General features: G+C 32.4%; 1 protein-coding gene and 1 pseudogene across 1 annotated transcript in view; both read left to right on the top strand.

The window, feature by feature from the left end:
• Positions 1-20,779, top strand: part of LOC118204321 (guanylate cyclase 32E-like) — a 440,266-nt gene that overhangs the window by 150,127 nt on the left and 269,360 nt on the right. The window lies entirely within an intron of this gene.
• On the top strand, positions 3,489-5,150 carry LOC146996110 (elongin-C pseudogene; annotated as a pseudogene).

The raw sequence follows: 20,779 nt of genomic DNA, 5'->3' as shown, positions 1-20,779 counted from the left end.
TAGGCTGAATGCACGCTCTGAAAAAGTTGGTAGACTAGAATGTTTTTATTTTATTTCATTTTATCTTATTTTTTTAGCCAAATGAAAAAGATTTGCGCGCGTACGTGTTCGTAACGGATTGAATGTACACAAGTCCGTACAGATATTCACAGTATCACATAGTACAAGTAGTAGTTACGCTTCAAACTACTAAAAATCTTAAACACAACGCAATGCAAAGGGCACCGAAAGAGAAACACTTTCTTCACCTTATACAATTTTCAACAGGCCGACGAGATATTTCTAGTACTTTCTGCTTCTCGAAATTACTGGAAAGCAGTATGAGGGTCGAATTACGGTTGCAGCTAACATAGTGATCAATTACAATACCTATTACGAAGATACAGAGAACTGACCAAAATGTCGGCAAGTTTGGCGACTTTGGGCGATTTCTCCCCCATGGCGATATCTCGCCAAATTACCGAGATATCCATTTACAAAATGTTAAATGGACTTACCTATGTTATCTTACGTTTCCCGCATAGCTTCTCTCTTGAGATTTTTCCCGTTACATTGCACAGAAAAATACAACAATTTCACATATAATTGAATTAATATTATGTATCTATGTACAAAATTCGTAACAATACTTTAAATAAATTTTTAATTTCGCATACTCAATATTTTCGTAAACATGCGTAAACTATAATAATAATAATGTTGCAAAGAAAAAAAAATTAAATTTATACTTATTTTCCATCTGAAATCAGCCCACCAGCGGCCGAGCGGTAAAGACGCTGAACACTGGTAGTTCGGTCCGAGGTTCAAATCCCGCGAACGGGCTGGCTGCATGGGCGTTTTCGTGGTTTTCCCCATGTGTAACGTGTATACGAGTCAGTTTCCCTTAGAAAGTCCTCCACGAAGGCACCCATCCCTTTAGGCAGATAGCCCTCGTGTCCTTTGCCATAATCGAATAATCCAATCCAATCCATCTGAAATCAAACGTTTAGTACCTGCAAGACATTTTTCTTGAATATACTTTTTTACTCAATATTGATTGCTAAATATTAAATTTAAAACATTTGTTTCAAAGAGTTCTAACAAGTTTAATGAATCACTAAGTAGCTTACTTTAATTTAAACTAAAAATGATGAAAACTTTCTGTATTTTCAGAGGGCGTTCTTCAAGTGGGATAAAACTTGAGAATAAATAATGACAACCTAATATCTTCTTCTTATTTATTAATTTCTTTTTCGATATTTAAATAAACAAATATACTTATATTTATTCCGTGAAATAATTATAAATTTCTTTTATTTCTTACAGCTTGCCACATGAAGGCATTTCTATTCTATATAAGTTTCTAATCTCAGGAAAAAATAGCTAGAAAATGTCTTCATCACGGATTGTAGATGCCCATCGATCAAACGAGTTTTTTTCTTATTATTTTTCAACCGTGAAAAAAAATAACTGCTCATATGTGAATGTATTCTCGAAAAAACGATTATTCTTATCGCAAAATTTCGTAATTGAGCTTATTTATATTTCGAGAAGTATGATAAAAAGTTAATATAAATAAATAAAAAAATCTGAAATTGTTCAGATTTTAACAATGGCCCAAAAGGATTTGTTAAGGTTGTTTTATGCTCTCACTGAGTTCGCACTCTATCAGTCTGCTATTGCACTCACTCCTCCTAACTCATTTCTTTTTTGTATCTTTTATTATTAAGCATCATCGTATTTAATGACATATGCAACTCAACAGCAAAATTACAAAAATTTTGAAAGTAAACAGAGCAGCATATGTTTAAAATATCCGATGCACAGTGAAGTGCTTGTATACTTTTTCTGTTTTTCAATTTTTTTTTCTGAGTTTATCATATCAATGTTTAGTTTTCTTAGGAAGATGGCTTTTTTTTTTTCTTAAGCCCAAAGGAGCTTTGAACCAGAAAGGGTTTTAGTCTCGAAACCGAATTTTGCATCAATGCCCTATAAATGACATATAACTTTTTAAATTGTTGCCACCAAATACTATCGCCTTGTTTTATATTTAAAGAAATTAAATAATGAAGAATCTGCATGAATGTATGCATGTTTCTCACACTGTTGAAAAACCGGCGGTACTTAGAGCCATCCAAGTTTGAATAACGTAAACCTCCACCCGAAAATGGACACTTGGAAGCCCGAATTTTGAATTTCGAGTTTTTTTATTATCTATTTCATATTTTGTAAATCTTTAACGAATTTTGAAGTAATAAACTCAACGATTTCAAAGCGAGCAATGGCAACACTGTGCCGAAAAGTTCTTTCTTATCTCCAACGAGACACTGTCCATCGGAAATTCTAAAGATATGTTGTTTCTAAATATTTCGTGATATTGCTGTTTAATTGAATTTTATGTGGTTTAAGTACAAAGAACATGATATTTAATAGATCAAAGTATCACACAAAATATTGAAAATCGGGTATAATAAAAAATCTGAAAGCCTGAATCTGAATTCTGAATTCACGTTTTGTGTGTTAATTTTAGTTATTAAACATTACGTTCTTCGCACATACATCCCATAAAGTTCAATTTAACAGCAAAATCACAAAATAGCATATCGTTAGAATTTCCTGTATACAGTCTCTCGCGCTGGAGACAAAAATATTTTATTCCGTGCAGTGTTGCCATTGCTTGCTTTGAAATCGTTGAGTTTGTTAATGAGGAGTATATTAAAATTTCACAAAATGTGAAATAAAGAATTTTCGGGTGGAGGACTGCGTTATTCAAAATTTGGTGGCTCTAGGTACCATCGTTGTTTCAACATACATGCAGTATCTCCATTATTTAATTTCTTTAAAAATAATACAGGGCGGTAATATTTTGTGGCAACAATTTGAAAAGTGATTCGCCATATATAGAGGACGACGCAAAATTCCGTTTCCAGAGTAATAGCCCTGGCCTAACGCCCTTTTGGCTAAAAATCTGCATCTTCAAATCTCTGAATAATATTTATATCGCACTCTAAATTAATTATCCCATTTATCGATTTTCTGATGTATTATTCATGTTCGTTTCTTATGGTATAAATTCGGACTTTAAATAATTAGAATCCTGAAATCTTTGTAACACTGTACTCGTAATAAATAAATAACTGAGATTAATTCGCAGGCCGCCAGTGTTAGCCCATTGCCATATGAAAACTTAGAACCTAATTATTAGTCACTTGCCTAGACGACAAAACCTGACTATCCTTTATCAAATAACGCTTCGCGCAATTAATGTACCGACCAGAGGGAACCGCCCCACCTCTAGCTAAGCCACGTTGCCATCTCAAAGTAAAGTGTTTTTGTGATGGATATTTCGCAACTTTCCCGATTAATCTGCAAATAGCCATTCAAAAATCCGTGGTTAAAGTCTGTATTTGACGGAAAGCGATGACAGTTACCACAGTCAAAATATGTCTACTGCGCATGCGTGAATGATTTTTTTTTTCTTTCATTTTGCTGCTAACTTTTGCGCAACATTATTCATTTCTGCATAGAGGCGTTGGAGTGGTAAGCGTTAGTTTTCATTTGTTGACGTTAGCGTTCTAAGATGTCTGCTCTTGAGGATAAACCAAAGTTTGGAGGTTTGGAAGGTCCGGATGCTGCATACGTTAAGCTTATTTCTTCGGATGGTCACGAGTTTATCATTAAAAAAAGATTTGCTCTTGTTTCAAGAACCATCGAGGCCATGCTGAGTGGTCCCCAAAATTTTGCTGAAAACGAAATCAACGAAATCCGCCTCCGTGAAATACCGTCCCGCGTGCTATGCAGAGTGTGCGAGTATTTAATTTACAAGGCCCGCTATACGAATAGTTCAGATGAAATACCAAATTTTCCAGTTGACGCTAAAATAGTTTTGGAATTAATAATGGCCGCCCATTTCCTGGATTGTTAAAAATTCTGAACCTTTGGCTGATCCCTGTAGCAGATTCCACTCATCAAGTGCCTTCACGAAATATGTTACCATGCAGTGTTCTTAACGAGAAGAAATTGCAGTTTAAAAATAAGAGAGCATATTATTTGTTGTATAACTTCTAAATTTCCTACCTGGACGTAATGCAAGTTCATCTTTTGATAATTATTAAAACTGTTATTCTTCGCTCATGTTCCGGATATGACAGTTGCGTCAAATTGTTGAAACTAAGCCTAATATCAAGATAAGAAACTTCCATTTTCAAAATGAAATTTCTGCCTTAACTTTAAACTTGGATTTTTGATCGAATATTAATGTCTAAATTGTAATTTTTCAGTGAATGTTCATTTTTAATCGGAAATTTTGAGTTAACATTGATTTTAAATTATTTATGTTGAATTATAAAAGCTAATGAGTGAACTTGTTCAAAATAAGGAACTTTGATTTATTAATAACGGGAATTTTTGAGTGAATACTGGTCTGTGAATTGAACTTTTTACGCCATATTGATTAATTATTATATTGAATATTGATTTTCAAACTGGATATTTTGAGTTACTATCGATTTTAAAATGTGTGTTTTCAGTAAGTATTGTTTTTTAAATTCGATATTTTGAGTCGCTATTGATTTAAATTCGAATTCCTGATTTTAAAAATTAGAATTTGCGATTTCATATTAATGTTTTTTAAGTTCGCTATTTTAAGGTACTATTGATTTTAAATTGGACTTTGTGTATATTCATCTTTGAATAGTAGTTTTGGAAGTAATTTGAATAGTAATTTTGGAAGTAATTTGAATAGTAATTTTTTCCAATGTGTATATTCATCTTTGAATAGTAATTTTGGAATTAATTTTCATCTTTAAATAGAAATTATTTTTTAATATGTTACCGTATAATAAAATTAACTATGTAAAATAATTTTGTTTTCATTTTGTCGTATTCACTTTCTGCAATAGTTTTGTGTGAAATTTCATTTATTAAGTTCTAGTATTTACATTTTGATAAAGAAACAACAACTTATTTTAAATAATGGATATTTGTCAGTTATTAGCTCATAATTGCCCATAAATGACTTTTGCTAGTCCCAAAAGTTATGATGATTTTGTCATGTTTATAGGATATTTGATAAGTGCTGTACTTCTCAAAGCTTACATGGTCAATCGAAAATTAATTACGATTACATGCTTGACATATTATATAAGATTTTATATAATTAAATAATAGGATTTTGAATAATTTATGGGGTTTTATCATTATGTCTATGCGTCGTTATTTGCTTGAATGGAATTTTCATTTAGAAATAAAATTTTTAAGCTTAATTTAAATCCTAGTATACGGTGCACAAGGGATTTGGCGAATTTATGATAAGTAGTAAACGGGTGATTTTGGTGTTAAGTGATAATTTTCAAAATTGCGCCAAGGCTGCACCGTATACTAAGATTTTACCAAATAATGAAATGTTTAAGTTTTGAATTGTTTACAGAGTTCTTAAATTATATCGATGCGTTATTATTTTTTCATTCTGATATAGCATTTTGAATGAAATATTAGGATTTTCAGTACATTATAGAGTAGTAAGGTTATATTCGTACTTCTTAATTTACTGAAATGAAACATTTAGTCTGTTTTAGCATTTTAAAATAATAATTAGTATTTTGCGTATTTTATCGAATTCTATAATGTCGTGATTATTTACTTAAGGTTAGGTTACTAGAATATGAAAAAGCCACGAAAAGTGGAGAAATGCCTTCGTACAGGAATTACAAAGGAAACTGTCTCTTATTCAACTTACACATATAAACAAGCCATGCAGCCAACTCGTTCGCCTAAGTTCGAATTGAAACCAGGTGGAACTACCAGTATTCAGCATTATTAAGCACTCGCTCACTCGAGGAATTTATTTACTTAAATAAATCATTCATTTAAACGTACAGTTCGTAATGAATCTTCGGTGTATTGTAACTTGGTGAACGTGACGACGACACTTTTTTTTTTTTTTTTAAAAAAAACTACAAAGGAGCAATTTGGCAAGAAGCGGTATTGTGTTTTCATCCGCAGAGAACCCGTTGGCGCCGTTGCATTTTTACTCGCCAACGATGAACCGAGCCGTAAACAGAATCTTTGCCGTAAACGTGATATTTTGTTAACGTGATTTTTAGTGCACGTAAATTCAAGTTAGTAGACAAAACAATATATTAAGCATGTGGTAGTAAAAATTCACAGATAATAAGCATGTAGATGTAAAACTAACCGGTTAAACGTGACATATTCATTTAAAAATATAAATTAGTGTTAATGTACTGAAATTAACCGGTTAAACGCGACAAACGAAAAAAAAATTGTCTTAAATTCCAGTTAACACAGAAAACAATATATTCCTTACACCAGCAGTGGTTTGCTAATTTTGGTGACCATGGTGATGCATCAAACTATTCTGTCATCTTAGGTAATCAATAATTTTGATTTCAATTTAATCATCTATTTATGTCACACCTGCCATCCTCTAAAAGGTTATTGTTAGAAAAGCATTAACATTATCTTGTTAAAATTTTACGCCATCATGCACATGCACATTTTTGCGGCCTACGGAAACACATTATTTTAGAGGTTGGAAACCTGATGATTCTGCTCATGGTTCTTAGAGCTGTTAATAATTAAGAACACAACGTGAACAGCCGTGTTACAAATTAGCATTCACCCCTTCCGCCGTATTTTCTTCCTTTCATCCCGAGGAGAACCGGCATCTATCTACGAAAATATTTCTATCTATTCATTGTTAAAAAATTCAGAAAAAATAATAATAAATAAGAGAAGAATAATATAAATCTGCAAATGCGAACAACAACAGTGATAATTCAACAAAATGAACGTAAGAGGAATGGTTGCAAACTTCGAACAAGCGAATAGGATAAATCTGCTGGGTTACCAGGTTTGAACTATTATCGCCAAATTTGGCGATGTTTACATTTACCGGGTTCTCTGCGGAAGTGCTTCCGCGGTATTAATTTCGTTTTAGCATTTTGCGTTCATTCATTGCAAACGGCGTTTCACTTTTCAAATTGTTGTCACCAAATATTAGAGCCCTGCATTTTATTTAAAGAAATTAATAATGAAATCTGCATGAATATATGTATGTTTCTCACACTGCGAAAAAACAACGGTACCTAGAGACATCAAATTTTGAATAACATAGTTCTCAATTCGAATATTGGCTTCCGGAAGCCCAAATTTGGAATTCGTTTTATTATCTGCTTCATATTTTGTAAAACGGAACGAATTTTTGATTGCCAAATTCAACGATTATAAAGCAAATAATGGCAACTCTGTACGAAAAAAAAAAACATTTATCTCCAGCGTGCGAGACTGTAGCGGAAATTCTAAAGATATGCTCTTTTTGTGAATGCTCTCAATTATTTTATGACATTGCTGTTGAACTGAATTTTATGGTTTAACGACGGAAAAAACATGATATTTAGTAAATAAATGTAACACACAGAACGGTAAAAGAACGCCCCTTTTTTGTCATAAAATTTGAAAGCTTTCAGAATTTTTTCTTATTTTTCTTTACCGCTTGAAATTTTCAGTTTTGTAATAGTTTCATGTCAACAACATTGCTTTATTGCTACAAAAATATTATTTTTTGTACATAAATTTACATATTTAATATTTAAATGAGCTCTAGCACAGAGGTTTACAACGAAGGAAGAATTTCATACTTTCAGGGCGAGGAGAATGCGGTCGGGCTTTTATTTATTTGTTAAGTATTTAGTTTTAATTTATGAATATGAAATATTACTTTTATTCATGTTCTTTTGTTTATTAACGCTGTCTACACTTTTTGTAGTTTATTGCTTAAAACGTGTTAAAAAAATTCATCTAAATACATATAATGTATATATTTTTGCGTACGTACGGTTTCGTAATAAATTGAATGTGTAAGTCCGATGAAAAGTAAATAAAATGTATTCTTATTACAGCAAATAAAACAAAATGCTGAAATTTCTTCAGAGATATTTGTATAATATCGCAATAATATCCCACAGTAGTTATAATCCGATCTTTCCGCGAATTCACTACAATCAACAACAAAAAGTAAGTAAACAACTCTGTAAGCAACTGAATTGAGATGCTTTCCTCCAGCTTTTATAAGCTTTTTCAATGCACGAGAACATTCTCCTATTTTCTCGATTTTTCTGAATAGCAAGAGTACAACCACGAAATATCTATTTATTGAAATGTTAAATGCGGTGCTCCTGTATTTTAATTTCTCCGGCGTAGCTTTCTCTTCAAATAAGTCTCGTGCTGCATTACACGGGAATATAAAACAATTTTAATTATAAATTCTACTAAAAATAGCTAAATAAATGCAAAAACCGTAACAATATTTATTTCTCCTGTTTTGGAAAGGAAGAGAGAATCGGTGAAAGTACTGCATGGAGCAAAAAAGTTTGAGAACTCCTGCTCTAGCATACTTCGAAGAATTCTGACAAAAAAAAAAAAAAAAAAAAAATTGGCTAAATTACGTAGAAACTCTGCAAGGAGGATAAACGTGTATGAAATTACTAAAAAATATATTTATTATTTGCCTATTTCTTATTTATCGTGAAGGCGGAAATGTGTAAATGCATCTAATATAATTAAATAATCTGTAAAGAAGTTTCAAAATGCTATAAAGCATAATGCACAGCAAAATACCTATAAAAAGCTAATAAAACTTGTTGAAAATATATATCTGGTTAAATTTTACAATTGGGTACCCCTTTTTTTTTTTCGATTCTTTTTTGATGCCAAGATCGGCGACAGGAAGGCACAATTTCAAGATAGCCGCTACACAAAACCAAAGTCAAAGAATTCCACAAACTCCGTGTCCATCTATACTTACACTAAACACGTCCATCTATATTTACTTTAAAAAATATTTAAAAATTGCACAAACTAGGCATTGCGCACTGCCTTAACTTTATCCATGTACACATGGATCTATTTTCACTTTTAAAAAATCAGGAAGCTAAAACAAAGTTAAAACTATCGTGGTAACCAGAAATAGGGTTTCATCTCCAAAACTGAACAAAATTTGTCACTAATCGAAGAGACACCCAATTCTACAGTACAGCCATATGGTTTAATCCTAGTATCCGGTGCACACGGGATTTGGCTACTTTTGGCGACTTTATGATGAGCAGTAAAAACGGGACACATACGATGAGTAGTTAACGGGTCGGGATTTGGCTACTTTTGGCGACTTTATGATGAGCAGTAAAAACGGGACACATACGATGAGTAGTTAACGGGTCATTCAAAGAAAATATGTAGTTAAACTTAGTATATACCATGTATATAGTATATATACTATATGTGTATATACATATACTATGTGTGTATAGTAGATATATAGACGTTCTTTGGATCATTTTTGGTGTTGGCGATAATTTTTCAAAGTCGCGCCAAGGCTGCATCGTATACTAGGATTTTACCCAGCCATATATCTTACTGACTTAAAACATGGAGCTTATTACTCTATGTTGTTGTACGTTAGATTACTGCTGATCATCTCCAGACTCCCAGTTAGCAATTTTTATCGCTATCCAGACTGTCGCCAAATCACCTGTTATGTTCCAAACGTCAACCGAAGTTTCAAGACTGATTTTTAACTTGGCTTGATTAGCATATTAGGTACAGGCGAAACATTGCAGGGTAAACAACGCAACAGGACTTAGAAGAGAAGGGCTAGCTCATAGAGCTTTTTCCCCTGAAGCAGAAAGTGAGAAGTGATGACGTAGCCATGATGACACTGAGCGCGCCAATATAATTCACAGCTAGGAAATTAGCGTTTTTGAACCAGGGTTTAAAATGAGCTGTGTGTGAAAGATAGCTAAAATTTGGAAGAGGCAATGTTACTGCTTTATGCATTTTAGACTGAACCATTAAAAAATTTAATAATGCTTACTCAATTTTAAAATAATAGATAAAATGTGCTACTCTTTTAACATAAAGTTCCATGTTTTTTTTTTTTTTTTAAATTTGCAGGTTTTTTTTTATTTAATGCACGTTTATTTCTAATCATTTCTTTATTTGCATGCAAACTGAGAGAATTTTTATGCTGCTTCTAAGATAACTATAATAGCAGCTATTTAAATTTACTCAAAAAACAACTTTACATTGACAAAGGTTTAAATATATATGACATATATGGCAACATTTCTGCTAACTTACGTTTGATTTTTTGCCTAATTGTAAATTTTACATTGTTATAATTCTCTTCTGATTCAATATAATAGATATTTTTAAAATAATTTTGTAATTTATACTTATATCTATAATACAATTAAATAAATGTATGTAAGATTGTTACCTTAATATTGACAAAATAGCTTTATTCAGAACCTAAAATAGTTATTTAATTTTTCAAAAGTGTGAGTAAAGGAAGCAGGTCTTTTTATGCCCATTTTAATGTTTTATACTATTATATTTTATCTAGAATGCTAATCTAGCACAAAATCTAATCAATAATTAGTTACAAAGGATACAATAAGAATAACTTTAACAAGTACTTAACAAAATTAGTTTGTTAAATACTTGTTATTCTTGTTGGTACTATTTTGGTACTACTCATAATACCGAAGATATTATAGATTAACTCATAGAAGTCAGATGTTTTCTGATTTCCTGTGGGGTAGAGTATACCTTTTGCGGTACTTTTTGAAAATAATGTTTTCTCTGGAGCGACTTTTTGTCTCTCGTTTCCCTTGACCATTAAATAATTTGGTTTTAGTTTGTGACACAATTTGATTTCTTCTCAATCTCTATTTAAAACATCTTTAATAATATTAAAATTTAAAACAGTTACATCATCTAAAACAAATCCTCTATCTAAAACGCGGTTTCTCAGTAATTTGAGGCAGAGCGCGAAATGAGACCTCTGATTAAAACAAACTGCAGATTTTGAAAAGAACCAACTTAGTCCAGTTTAGAGTCATAGCAGAGTTTTCAAGCTATACGCATTTCGTCGAAACTGAGAACGCATATTTTTTCTACAGAATACAAATATTCGCCTCTTTCCTTCTTCAGAGTAAGAACATTACTTTGAATTCTTGGACTACACTAAAATTTAGAAAACACTAAAAAATAAAATAAACACCATTTCTTTAATTTGATAATACTAGGTAAAGATATTCCAATTTTTTTTCTTTCCAAAAATCATAGCTTTAAGATGACAGAGCTCTTATGACAATGCAACGTAAGATATTTTCACTAGTCCACCTGATTTTTTTCTTCTTTTTCAGTAATGCATTAATCTACGTCTTTATAAAAATAGGCTTTAGACATTTTTCCAAATTCTCCGATTTGTGCTCCCCCTACCCAAATTTCGCTATTTGAGATTTTAATTTCTGATACCAATTTCTGTCTAGATGTCGTCCACCTTCTTTGTCGCTGAACAAACATTCTAAAATTTTTCTTTTCTCTTATTTTTCAATACTTTAATACAATTTAATACAATTTTCTAAGGATATTATTTTGTTCTTCAAATTATCAATGCGTTCTTGTTTATCCTTAAACATTCAGGATGATCTACATTTTCATTTGTGAGTTTTATTTCAAAACTATTAAAATTTGATTTATTATTGTCATCATCAATTTCGATTTATTATTGCCCTCATAATTTACTTTCGGCACAGCATTCCATTTCAACAGTTTCTTTTTGTGGCTATCCAAACAAGCGATTTTTCATATCATCTTCATAAACACTGCATAGAAAATGTTCGCTGCAGATTTTTCCGCTCTTCACATTAATATAATCTTCTCTTTGACATTTGTGCATCCATTCTTTCGTCAAAAGCAAACTCTCATTTGGATCCTTTGGTCCCATGAAATAAAATATCTCATCCTTTCGTACTTCTGTAAGTGCTACGGCACGTTACTGCAGCGCAAAAAGCCATATTACGTAAACGATACTTTACAATATAGAATTTAAAATAAAACTGACTAAAATTACATATATATAAATTATTTTAAATATATACATTATTAGAAAACAGATATATATATATTATTAAAATTAATTTGGGATATGTAACCTCTAGAAAATCGTCTCGCAGCTCAATGAAACTACTGTTTTAAACGCGGGAAATCAGGACAGGTGGCATCACAGTGACGTCAGATTATTGCCTGTTACGTCCCCCCATTAGGCTCGCGTCGGCGAGGAGTCGAACAAAGAAATGAGCTAGCCCTTCTATTTATCCCTGCAACGCAAGGCGAAAACGCTGTTGTATGAAACATCGTGGAAGAAAACAAAGCAAGGATTAAACATTGTAGTACATAACATCGACGTCGAAAATATCGAGGTAAAGTACCTACAAATCATTGTATGAAGATAACATCGCAGACATCTGTTTTCCAGGCTTTAAGGGTTAAATGCATAGTGATTTATGAGTGCAAGAATAAATGAGGAATATTTTTGTTTTAATATTTTTTGAATTAATTAATAAATGTTTGTTTAAACATTAGGAAGAAAACTTACGCATTCATAGACCAAAAATGAATAGAAACCTAATACTACTTATAACAGTTGACAGAATTTTTATAATCTAATAATTAATCAATTTTAAGAGAGGTATACAACACATGGCAGTTACTCATCTTCCATTTTCTGATCTTTTCTAGGTTACATTTTGCATGAAACAATTACCTATAAAACTTTATAAAAGAGATAAATTAATGACCTTTCTTAGTTAACTATGAAGTTTATTAACAACTATAACGTAACATTACTTTTTCTAGTCCTTTTCAGTTTTTGGACTTGCTTCTTATTTTTTTTTCAACAAATATTTATTAGTTGATTCAAAAACATGAAATATAAAAGTAAAAGTATTCCTCATTCCGTCTTGAATTCATAAACCATTATGCAAATATGCATGCCTAAAAAAAACGTATGTTTGCGATGTTATTGTCATGCGATGATTTGTAAGGGTGCCTTCGTGGAGGATTTCCTAATGGAAACTGCTTACGTACACGTTACACACGGGGAAAACCTCGAAAACAGTTATACACCCAGCTTGTTCCCCGGGATTCGAACTCCGAACAGAACTGCCATATTCAGGGATTTTTAACGCTCGGCCGCTAACGGGCCTAAGATAGATTTTATTATAATCGATTATTTGTACTGGTAGTGAAGAATCCGCGAAACAACATGCGACTAACATCGGGGCTCTGAAAGCTGTGAATTCGAGGGACTAGTTCATATAATCTACGTACTTTAAAGAGATTCTCGCACTCCCAGATGAGAAAAAAAAAATAAAACTCCATCCATTTGCAAACAGGGGCGTCGGTTTATTTAATGTTTTGTTTTTTAAATACTAGATGGAACACAAACAAAGCAAAAGCATACATATATACACACATAACACCCATACACACATAACAAACAGGTCAGAGAGGTTTCCGGTAAATAATGGAGAAAAGACTGCTAGTGTTTACATGAACAGGAATCATTTTGGCACGCTTCCTAATTCTCGCTCATTCGTTTAGTGTAGTGAATCGGTTCCGGAGGCATAATGGCAAACCGAACATTGAGTTGATCAATGTTAAACGAATTTCCTTACAGCGCATGCCTAAAAGAGAATTTGGCGGAATTTTAAAAGAAGATAAATACGGTATATCGTTGAGATTATATCGTTATATTAGGCGTAAACAGTTCGAGGTTTTGAAACGTGTCAGGTTGTAAGCTGCTTCATTACTTGGAGTGTAAATGTCGATTGTAAAATACCCAAATTTTCTTTTAAAAAGGATTTCAAAACAGGAAACATTGAAAGATATATTAGTTGATTATACTTCTGAGGAATAAAAACAATTGAGTATTTACCATACGTTCCATTCATATATACTTTAACAAATTAAGGAATAAATCTAGTTTAAATTACTGAATTAAAGGTCAAATAAATTATTGTAAATGATATAGACTGTTGCAATTGTAAACAGTCGATAAAACCTACATGACGAACAGGCTTGTGTAGAGTTGCTTATGCTTAGTCACCGGTATTTTCTCCCACGCCAGCGGTACACCACTGAGCATGCGCAGTAAGCGAAATTCGTTAACATTGATCAACTCAATGTGCAGTTTGCCATTAAGCGTTTCGGAGTGGATCGTCCATCACTATTTCGGAACTGAATTCGGAGTATTGAGAGATCATGCGAACTTCGCTCTTTCAATACACTTTCCATTGCGTTGTGTTTAACGCTATTAGTATTTTGAAATAGAAACTGCTGATTGTGCCCTGACAACTACACTACAGCAGGTATTTAAAGATAAAGTATCTAACATGGTAATATGAAATATGGCAACTATACTAACGGTATGCAAATTTTCTCTGAAGCACGTGACTCCACTTTTATTGCATAACTTTTGGGGCAAAAATTACGATAAAATACTTCGCGGAGTTTAAAGATTACATCAATATAAAAACAGAAAAGTAATTAATTATAATTTTAAAGTGAATTCCTAAGTTTTCAAAATCTGAGAATGTTATACTAAAAGAGAGTTTTGCGGCCGATATTTCATCGAAATATTTTATAGTGCAGTCGAAAGTTTCAGGATCTATTAAACGTTTAAATTACATCCTTGTTATATAACTTTTACGTGCAATTTTATTAAAAATTGCGGAAGCTCGTTAATTAAGGTGTCACCGTCATCTGCGCATTGATTGCATCATCCTAAGATTTCGAGGCAATAATTGAAGGAAATTACTTCTAACTTTCCTCATGGCTGATATATCAAAAGAAAATCTGATGACACATGACTTCCTTGTATGGCCTGCTAAATTATACACACTTTTTGCTGCATTTCATTTAAACTGATTTCCTCGAATTTTATTAGGATGTATTTCTCAATAAATTAATTCAGTTCTCACTTTGCGACAAAGCAAAAATACATAAAATCTCAAAATATATTTAGTAAAAATTGAAAAGTATAGAAACATATAAAACACCAAATACAGTTAAAACAGTTTTAAAAAAAAACTACTTTCGCAACTCAAATTAGAGTTTCTACGCAAAAAAAAAAAAGGCAATTTGGCCAGCGGGCAAGAAGGCATATTTTTCGGTGCACAAAACTGAAAGTTTACTTTGGCCCCACTCGGCAAAAAGACACTAATGGGGCAGAAACTGACTTAATTCCCTGTTCTGCTATGTTTCAAATGTAAACAAATATGGCTGTTGTTAGGTTTAGTCACACTTAAGCAACTTTTAAGTATAACTTTCAAGTAACTTAAGCAATTTTTGTTTATAATTCTACAGCTATTGCATACAGATTAACTAAAGGCATAAAAACCTTAACCGGAACATAAAAACCACATAATTCAATCACTTTTAAAGGAAAAAATGCACAATTTACCAAAATGTAAGAATAAAAATTCCAAGCTCACCGAGCCAGGTAACAGAGTAGACTGCAACGAAAAAGAGAGGTACACAACTAAATGTTATAGCAGTGCCATTTACAAAATTCCAACGTTCTGAGGCTACTCGTTTTTGAGTTATGCGAGATATATATACCTACGTAAATGCGTCTGTAGAGACGTCACGAAAAAATCTCTTCTGAATACATTTTATAATTCGTTTTGGGAAAAAGAGTCCCTTATTCTGTCCTTATGTACAGATGTCATGCAAAAACATCGTTAAATTGCATTCGATAGTGATCAAAATGGTTATTTTCATTGAAATATGATACCCGAAAATTTTGGTTATTATAATACTTTCTTTACTTCCTACAAGAAGCAATAAAAGCGTCCAAATTTGTTTTCTTTACTTAATAAAAAATTATATTTCTGTTACGTATAAGTTATATTTATTTTTTCTTATTATTTATATAGTACATGCTAATAAGCCCTCGGTTCTCTAACGAATCGAATAAGCCAGGGGCCTTCGAATTTTGTCACCATTCTAAACCTTTAAAACTAGAAGTTTTTTTTTTTTTTTTTTTTTTTTAACCGAGCTGGAGTCTTCATTATCGCAGCAGGCTTTCCTAACGACTATACCGTCTAGGCAGCTCAGAAACTTCTAAATATTCTGCATGAATTTATTGCCATACGTTTAGGCGTTGCCGTTACCTAAATTTATGTTAGCTCTGTTGACATGTCGATAAGTTTTTTCCATTCCTTGACTAGCAAGCGTTTTGATTTATCGTAATACTTGAATGAGAAATATTCTCTTATAATTTTCTTCAAATGAAAAAAGTTTCTTTCTCCACTGTATAATTTTTAACACTATCGTCTAAATTCAAGTCATTTTCCATTAGAAATCTCTTTAGGTTTGCAAAGCATTGCAATTTAAAAACACTTGTCAACTATTGTGAGTGCTTCATAATTTTTATTTTGACCCGCGCAACCCTGGAGATGAACGTAGTTTGAAGACCACTGGAATTAGCGAACGCGTGAAACTCGTTGCAGTATGAATAGCATGGGAATGATAATCAGTCAAACTTTGAAGTTCTCTGTAGATTTTGGAACTTGGCGATAATATTAGACTAAGGTTAAATAATAAATAAATCGTATTCAATAAAGATTAAACAAAGGTAGATTCATTATTTCTGCAACATACCTCAAACTTTGCGCAACAGTAAACAGAATCAACTCATGAAATTTTTCAAAAACTTTACACAATTTTTCGGGTAAAAATTATCTTAAAAGTAATTGTGTATATAATACACAGTGCAATACTTTAAACTAAATGTAAACTTCGGAGTAGAAAACTTGCCTTTACCTTAACTCTTCGGCATCGAGATAGGTCAAAATCTGTTTCCCTCAAGCATCTGAAACTCCCGTGTATAAGATTTTCTGTTGGAATGGATTTCCACCCTCCTGCCAAGTAACTGCTACAGAGTTAACAATAAATACTTAAGGGATTACTTCTCTCTTGGGGGGATCTTTCTGCAGTTTCATCCACTGCGTGCAGTTTCTCCTTAGGATAGGATTTCACCTGCGAACCTCAATAGGTAAACGTTGACGCTAAACAAAGCAAAGGGAAAACGTGCGTTCAAATAAGAGATTTACTTTAGTCGCTACAAAAGAATCATGTCATTTAACAACACCATTTAACAACACCGAAACCAATCAGTCATGCACTAACGTGATGTAGGAAAGCACTTGCTGGAAAATGGACGTAGGCGACCTGCCGATGTTTGAATGCATGGGCGTTACGGACGACTTCGCTGTGAAAGAGTTAGCTGAAACTTAATAATAAATTGCGACACAATCGGTGCTAAGCAACGAACACAACTTTCTCAAGCAGATAGGGATAAAAAATATCGTCCATACTTTCAGGGTGCGGGAGGAAAGCAGTGAAACGAAGAATTAATCTCTTTTTTGACATTGATCAGCTGACTGCTTCCACGGTGCACACATTCTCCTTTTCTAATACATGATTAAAAACAAATGTCGGGAAAAATACATCAGATCATTAAATAAATAAATAAATACAAATCTGAAAGGGTTTCCCAAGATATCATTTAACGTTTAACGTGGTTTAGCAATAGAGATGGCGCAGATGGAACATTGAAATATTTTATAAGATACTAGATGAATATATATTTAAATTAACTTGGGAATGCTGTACAGTAGGCGCCATTTAAGGTGCTCAAGTTTGTCCGTGACTATTTTGATAACAATTAAACGATGAGAAAAAAATAGCCTTCAAACCGGCAATGGAATTTAACTGGTTAAATATAAGTGGAACTTTATGCATGCAAATAGATTTTCACAGTATTTTATTTATGAAAAGGTCTTTACTTTTGGATTGTCTGTAAGCATTCCACAAAAGTTCAATTATGAACTGTTCCTAATGTTTCTGGAAATTATTTGACAGATGCTGAATCTCTGATCTTAATACCCGACGGACGTTATTTTTATCAGCATTTATGGGAATTAGTCGGTTTCATTTTTATGTTCTACAAAGCATTTATTAAATGGATGTGCTTGGGTTTGTTTCGAAAAACCTCTGGCAGATATCTTCTGTCATCTTCTATCTGAAGAAGAGAGACCAATCTCTGTTCATTTTTAAATCAACAGAGTTATTAAAAATCTGAGACAAATAAACGCAGTTTGTTGACTTAATCCCTTACTTGGTAATAATGTTTAGTCATTTGGCAATTTTTAATATTTCTTTTGACCTTATTTGGAAAAATTACTTCGGTACTACTTATATTTATTACATGGAGAAATTTCATGCAATAGCATTTTGATAAAATTAATGGAATTATAGATATCGATAAACAATGATTTTTCGTATGCAAACTGGCGGCACTTCGGCCATTCGATAACAGCATTTGGACATTTTTATTTAATACAATCAAATTCAAATGTAAAGATATAATATTCTTATGAACTGCAACTATTGCATTTAAATAGCTTAGTTTGTATTCCATAAGAAACAGATTGTATTTGAAAGATAAATGCTTTTGCGTTCTACGGGTTCATGGATTTGGAGTGCTGGATGACAACCCTCAATGAAGAATCAAAAACACAATTTATTCATCATTATTGCACAGGAGAGTTACAAAGACACGTTTACAGCTGTTGAAAAGCTATGGTAAACACGGTGAAACAATCAGCAACACAGCCTTCAGACTATCAGGCTATAACGGTGAAGATAGCTTCACGGCAAAGCACTGAACTACAGCTTCCGACTCGGTTGATCGCTCTCGAGTTAATTTCTGAACTCAAAGCACTACTACTACTACTAAACTCAGTCAAGATACTCTTCACGATGAACTGCTACTTCACGTACAGGCAGGGTGTTTATAGCTCTTGACCTGCCTTCGAGAACATTCTCGGGAAAACCGGTAAGCGTTCGTTCCAGAATGTTCTCTCTCCGTCTATGGCATATCGCCAATTTGTCACCAAATGAGAGATTTAACGTCAAATATGACAACCCTGCTTCTTCTTACCATTTTCTGGAAACCCTAAAGCCGCTTTGCGCGGAAGTTATCTTACCGCAGCTGTGCATTTCGCAACAATATCTTACATTTTGCCGCAGCAAAAATATACAATAAATTAAAAATACGTAAAAATCAAATTATTATATTAAACATATAAGCTTACAAACATTACATCATTATGTAATAACTTAACGCGTACTATTCAAAATCAGATCTGTATCTTTTTTATTACACAAATTTAAGTGTTTTTTAACCCATCACATCAGCTGCATTTTCGTCCACATTTGCCTGCTTGAAGATTCAGGGTGTTTTCTTGTCTTATGAAACTGAGAGAAATTTATTCCATTTCAAAATAGTTTTTCTATTCGTCGAAATATACTCTTGGAAACAAATATCTCGAAATAAAAGGCGAAAACGTCGTCGAGTCGACAAGCCTTAAAAGTCGATTCCACCCACAATTTCGCTTACTTTTTTGTTTTGGAAAGTGACAATCACTGACAGGAAATTGAAAGAAAGTTTCTAGTTTCTTCCTCAGGATATTGTTCAACGTATACGATATATCAAAATTCAGATGAAAATTTTCTTTGAAGGACGAAATTCTCAAGTTCGGTTTTTGCCTATAGCCCTTATCGAAGAATTTGAAAAAACTTTTTTTTCTTCTCAGCTCTTTTGTAGACGCGTATGTTTTGGAAAATAATTCAATACAGCTTTGCTATTTTATGTTTTTCATCTGAACTTACGAAATTCAGATAGCCTAAATATACATATAATCGTACTTATTTCAATTCATTTTTTACAGAAATATGTTGCTGTTGAAAGAAATTGCCTAAGCGGAGGGATGCCTTCGTGGAGTACTTTCTAAGAGAAACTAGCTCGTATACACCTGACGCTTGGGAGGAACCATCGGCCTAGATGGAACAGCGAAACGTTTATGGGATATTAAATGAACATGCATGCATGCATACAAACATATATACAAATTCTTCATTATTTAACGGCAGTGATATGTGCTTTTGCTAAAGCATAAATATGCGCCGTACTTATTTTATTTTATTTTGTTTAGTTTGTTTATATAAACTTATTTTATTATCTGTGTTTAATGCATCTGCAAACAAGTTTACTTTAAACAACTATGACCTCGGAAGTTATAAATTTAACTCTCTTTTCTTTTCTAGACATTTAAGTAATTATGTTAATTTGTTGAAACTTATTAACTGTAATTCAACGTATATAATACTGCCTAAACACGAAAATGTTTAAAGGAGCTATAAATTCTTTTTCTGTGATATTTCAGTAATTAACAATACCGAAACCAATAAGAGTTAAAGTTTCTGTTTTTTAACACATCAATTTTTTTGTTTGTGTCACTTTTCAAATGTTTCAGGAAAGTCCTATCGGCATGTATTATTTTTAAAGAAATAATATAGCGACTATTGAAAAATGTATGGCAACACAAATAAAATCGAAAGGTATGCTCCTAAATATTTTGTGATTTGGCTATTGAATAATCTTATGTGGCGTAAGTGGAAGAAAGTGATGTTTAATAATAAAAGTGGAAAAGACAAAAAAAAAAAAAAAAAAAAAAAAAAAAATCTGAAATGTTTCAGATTTTAAATTACGTCCAAAGGGGCGTTTTTTAACATTTTGTGTGTTACCATTCTTTATTAAATACCATGTTCCTCGCACTTAAACCATAAGATCCAGTGCAACAGCAATATCGCAAAATAGTTTTAAAGCGAGCATGTCTTTAGAATTTCCGATACAGAGACTCACGCGTTGGAGATAAAAATGTTTTTCTGCACAACGTTTCCATTGCTCGCTTTGAAATCCTTAAGTTTGTTAATCAAAAATTCGTCAAAGTTTTAAAAAATAGGAAATCGATCATAAAACAAATTTCAAATTTCAAATTTGGTCTTCCACATGCTCATATTC

This window comes from Stegodyphus dumicola, chromosome 7, assembly GCF_044657685.1.
Source record: "Stegodyphus dumicola isolate Sdum_Otavi_A_Nest chromosome 7, ASM4465768v1".
NCBI classification, from domain to species: domain Eukaryota; kingdom Metazoa; phylum Arthropoda; class Arachnida; order Araneae; family Eresidae; genus Stegodyphus; species Stegodyphus dumicola.
This window is presented reverse-complemented; position numbering and strand designations above follow the sequence as displayed.